At 52.5% G+C, this 5,323-nt stretch overlaps 1 pseudogene; it reads left to right on the top strand.

Annotated features, from left to right (window-relative positions):
• The first annotated feature begins 333 nt into the window (after window positions 1-333).
• Window positions 334-5,323, top strand: part of LOC145341276 (transmembrane protein 212-like) — a 37,052-nt pseudogene continuing 32,062 nt past the window's right edge.

Genomic DNA, 5,323 nt, shown 5'->3' with positions numbered 1-5,323 from the left:
CTCAGCGCTAGCTCCCATCACTGCAGCACTGGCAGCTGTGCCTTCAGCTACCTGAGCCTAAACTCCAGTCTGTATGACCTGATCAATATAGGATATTGATCACCTGTCCTAACATCTCCTGATCTGTGTTGAACCCGTGTTGGTAACACTGCTACAAGAGACTTGAGGACATTCCATTCTGCTCCTGTGAATGGGATCATTTCCTGGCTGCAATGAATTACTGGAACTAGTCCACCCTGCTTATTATCACCATGGTGCAGTTGCCTCGGTACACTGAGTTCCAACAAACACAGCAGGTATTATCCACTCCACGTATGAAGAGAGAGGAGAGAGATGAAACACCAATACCTGCACATCGGAAGGGCTCTCCTCATCTTTGGAATCATTTCCATTTTCTGGGAATTATCGCCTTCTTCCCGGTCTTTTCCTACAAGCCCTGGTTTGCCGGTTGGAGTGGCAAGATATGCGTGCCCCATCTGGAATGGAGTTGTGGTAGGAGAACTAGATATTTTGATTTGCTTGGGGCGGCACAGTGTTGGCACTGCTGCCTCACAGCGCCAGGGACCTGGGCTCGATTCCCGCCTCGGTCTGTGTGGACTTTGCACATTCCCCCATGTCTGCGTGGGTTTCCTCCAGGTGCTCCGGTTTCCTCCCACAGTCCAAAATTGTGCGAGTTAGGTGGATTGGCAATGCTAAATCGCCCCTTAGTGTCAGGGGAATTAGCAGGGTAACTATGTGGAGTTGCAGGAATAGGGCCTGGTGGGTTTGTGGTTAGTTCAGGCTCGATTGGCTGAATGGCCTCCTTTAAAGAATATAGGAATTCTATAATTTTTGTGGTGTGGTGTGACTGCTTCATCAGCAATTATTGCCCATCCCTAATTGCCCCCTGAGAAGTGGTGGTGAGCTGCCTTCTTGAGCCGCTGCCGTCCCTGTGGCGTGGGTACACCCATAGTGCTGTTAGGGAGGAAGTTGACCCAAAGACAGTGGCCGATATTCTCATCAAACCCCATAGTTTAGAAGGATGAGGGGGGGGATCTGATCGAGGTATATAAAATTTTGAAGGGGGATTGATAATGTAAACGGAGACCAAATGTTTCCTGTTGTGGGGACCCTGGAGCAAGCGGTCACAGGTACAGGTTGAGAGGTGGTAGATTTAACATTGAGATATACAGTTCATACCTGGGCAACGTTCCCCTTTCCACTGATCCCTGAAATATTGAAGAATGGATCCTTAGTAACATTGTCCCCTTTTCACCCCCCACAGGCATTCATCGTGGGATTGTTGGTGCTCCTTGCTGACAGGGATCACAGCTCACAATTTCTGGTCATTATCATCGGTCATTTCATTTAACTTTTTCCGACCCGCGTCAGCAATAGTTCCCACTCCAACAGTCCCAGGCTGTGTAGTGCGGGAGTGCTGGGGACTGAGAACGGGGTGAGATGTGGGAGAGGGTGTGGGGGTGCGGTGTGAGAGTGCTGGGTGTGAGTCGGGGTTGGGGGGGTGCGGGCTGCTGCTGGGAATGAGAGTGAGGAGCTGGGAAAGGGCGTGAGAGTGAGGGGGTCAGTGCTGGGCGGCAGCAGCGGTTGGCACTGCTGCCTCACGGCGCCAGGGACCCAGGTTCGATCCAGCTCGGGTCACTGTCTGTGCGGAGTCTGCACGTTCTCCCCATGTCTGCGTGGGTTTCCTCCCACACTCTGAAAGATGTGCGGGTTAGGTGGATTGACCGTGCTAAATTGACCCCAATGTCAGGGGGGATTAGCAGGGTAAATATGGGAGGTTATGGGAATGGAGCTTGGGTAGGATTGTGGTCAATCGGGCCTGATGGGCCAAATGGCCTCCTTCTGTACTTTAGGGATTCTATGTTTTCTATGGGTGGTGGGGGTGGTGTGGGTGGTGTGGGGTGGGAGTGAGGGTGTAGGGATGGCCTGAAGAGCTGGGAGAGGTGGGGGGCTTCGTGCTGGTGGGTGGGGCAGTGGGGGGGGAGTTTCTCTGCTGGGGCCAGGGCAGTGGGGGGGTTTCTGTGCTGGGGTTGGAGCAGTTGTGGGGGGGTAGGTTTCTGTGCTGGGGGGATGTAGCAGTGGGGGGGGTTTCTGTGCTGGGGTGGGGCAGTGGGGAGTGGTTTCTGTGCTGGGGAGTGGGGGGGGTTTCTGTGCTGGGGGATGTAGCAGTGGGGGGGTTTCTGTGCTGGGGTAGGGCAGTGGGGAGGGGTTTCTGTGTTGGGGGTGGGGCAGATTGGGGGTTTCTGTGCTGGGGGGTGTAGGGCAGCAGGGGTGGGGGGTTTCTGTACTGGGGGGTGAAGCAGTGGGGAGGGGGGAGGTTTCTGTGATGGTGAGTGAGGCAGCGGGGGGGTGATATATTGGGGGTGTCTCTGTGGTTAACCGTTGTTCCTGTTTCTATTCACAGCCAGCAGTTGGGTTCCATTGGCCATTCTCAATCTGATTGCCTCACCTCCTACAATTGGTCATCGCACTGGCTGCCATCCTGATTGGTCCACTCTGCTACTACTCACTGGCGGGTATTTCGGGCACAGGGTACCTGGGGTTCGCTGCCCAGTTTCCGTATTGTTACAGCCCACCCATCCTCTGCATGGACCCCCCGCTTTATGAGGTATTACCACCTCATCGTCCAGCTCCTGAGTCTATCAGTCAGCGCTGTGATGTTCTCCTTGTCCCTGGTTTTCTGTATCAGACTCACGGTGAGATTTCACTCCACAGGGACTCTGACAGTAAGTACCAACAGGTTCACTCTTCAGCTAAGAGTCAGAATAAAGAGAAGAGATGTTGCGGAGATTAACTTCAGGGAGCCTCCCTCCTCTGTAAGAAAGACAGAGAGAGAGAAAAAAGGGCCTACATTTATGTAGCACCCACTACAACCTCAGGATGTTTCAAAGTGCTTTATAGCCAATGAAACGTAGTAAATATTGTAATGCAGGAATGGGTTCGATTCCCGGCTCGGGTCACTGTCTGTGTGGAGTTTGCACATCCCCCTCGTGTCTGTGTGGGTTTCATCCCACAGTCCAAAGATGTGCAGGTTAGGTTGATTGGCCATGCTAAGAAATTGCCTCTTAGTGTCCAGGGATGCGGAGGTTAGTGGGTATAATATGTAGGGACATTGGGGGGTAGGGCCTGGGTGGGATTGTGTTCGGTGCAGACTCGATGGGCCGAAGGGCCTCTCTCTCTGCACGGTAGGGATTCTATGATTCTAGCGCGGAGCGAGCTCCTCCCTAACAGCACTGTGGGTGTACCTACAGCATGCGGACTGCGGCGGTTCAAGATGACGGTTCACCTTCTCCAGGGATGGGTAATAAATGCTGGTCGAAGCTGGGTGAAGCCCACATCGCAATCATCTGTTTTTGTGCTGCTGACTTGGGAGGGGGGGTAAATACTGAATTTTCTTAGAAATGAAGGCGTGGGAATTTTTAGCTTCACCCAAGGGGACAAGGATTCATCCGTCAGTCGGGTGTTAAACTGAGGCTCGTAGCAAAGACCACCATATTAATCTTCAATTCTGGGAGACTCCAGCACTATTCCGAGGAGCTGGAAACCCTCTCTGATCCTGCCCTTTACACAAAGGAGACTGGATTGTATTTCTTAAAAACTCCTTTACAGGGTGTGGGCTTGGCCAGCATTTATTGCCCTTCCCTTATCGCCCCTCGAGAAGGTGGGTTCTGAGCCTCCTCTCCTGAGCTGCTGTAGTGCCCATGGTGTGTGGGTACACCCACAGTGCTGTTAGGGAGGGAGTTCCAGGGTTTTGACCCAGTGAAGGAACGGCGATATATTTCCAGGTCTCCTTCCTCCCAGGGTGGCACAGTGGGTTAGCACGGCTGCCTCACAGCGCCAGGGACCGGGTTCAATTCCGGCCTCAGGGCGGAGTTTGCACGTTCTCCCCATGTCTGCGTGGGTTTCCTCCGGGTGCTCCGGTTTCCTCCCACAGTCTGAAAATGTGCAGGTTAGGTTGATTGGCCATGGTAACTTCACCCTAGTGTCAGTGGGATTGGCAGGGAAAATACATGGGGTGATGGGAATAGGACCTGGGTGGGATTGTAGTCGGTGTAGACTCAATGGGCCAAATAGCCTCGTTCTGCACTGCAGGATTCTAAAATCAGGATAGATAAATGTGCAGTGGTCCATTTTGGCAGGTCCAATGGGATGAAGGAGTATAACATCAAGGGTAGGAGTCTTAGCTGTGTAGAGGATCAGAAGGACCTTGGATTCCAGGTCCATAGGACTCTTAAATCGGCCTCGCAGGTGGAGGATGTGGTCAAGAAGGCGTATGGTGTACTGGCCTTCATTAATCGAGGGATTGAGTTTAGGAGTCCGGGAGGTAATGTTGCAACTTTATAAGACCCTTGTCAGACCCCACTTGGAGTACTGTGCGCAGTTCTGGTCGCCTCACTACAGGAAGGATGTGGAAGCTATTGAGAGGGTGCAGAGGAGATTTACAAGGATGTTGCCTGGATTGGGAGGCATGCCTTATGAAGATAGGTTGAGGGAGCTCGGTCTCTTCTCCCTGGAGAGACGAAGGATGAGAGGCGACCTCATAGAGGTTTATAAAATGTTGAGAGGTATAGATAGGGTGGATTCTCGGAGGCTATTTCCAGGGCTGAAATGGTCGCTACGAGAGGACACAGGTTTAAGGTGCTGGGGGAGCAGGTACAGAGGAGATGTCAGGGTAAGTTTTTCACTCAGAGGGTGGTGAGTGAGTGGAATCGGCCGCCATCGGTGGTGGTGGAGGTGAACTCGCTGGGGTCTTTTAAGAGACTTCTGGATGAGTACATGGGATTTAATGGGATTGAGGGTTATAGATAGGCCTGGTCAGTAGGGATATGATCGGCGCAACTTGTGGGCCGAAGGGCCTGTTTGTGCAGTAGTGTTCTATGTTCTATAGTGAGTGTCTTGGAGGGGAATCTCCAGGTGCTGGAGTTCCCAGGTATCCGGTGGTCTTATCCTTCTAGATGGAAGAGGTCATTAGTTTGGATCTTACACATGTCCCGAGGGTGAAAGACAGACTCCCGTGCAGGTATGAAACCTGGAGAATCCCGGAACGAATCCACGGGAATGCTGGAGGTTGGAGTTTCTTATTAAACGTTGACAGGAGCGCAGACGGGAGCTGAAACCATTGCACACGCTCACAAAGAGAGAGGGGGAAATGCGGAACGAAAGGATCAGCAAAGATTCGGCTAGTGTGGTGGGCAATTAGGAAGTGAATTAAACTGGGGTGTTTAAGGTGTTAAAGGAGCAAGAGGAGGAAAATAATTCCTCTGGGTGGGGGGTGGGGGGTTCAGCCAGAGAGAGGGGCTTCGCCTTACTGACATCAGGGATC

The sequence above is a fragment of the Carcharhinus amblyrhynchos genome, chromosome 3 (assembly GCF_965287045.1).
Source record: "Carcharhinus amblyrhynchos chromosome 3, sCarAmb.v2.hapA, whole genome shotgun sequence".
In the NCBI taxonomy this organism is placed as follows: domain Eukaryota; kingdom Metazoa; phylum Chordata; class Chondrichthyes; order Carcharhiniformes; family Carcharhinidae; genus Carcharhinus; species Carcharhinus amblyrhynchos.
The sequence above is the reverse complement of the archived record's forward strand: the minus strand, read 5'-3'. Positions and strand labels throughout refer to the sequence as shown.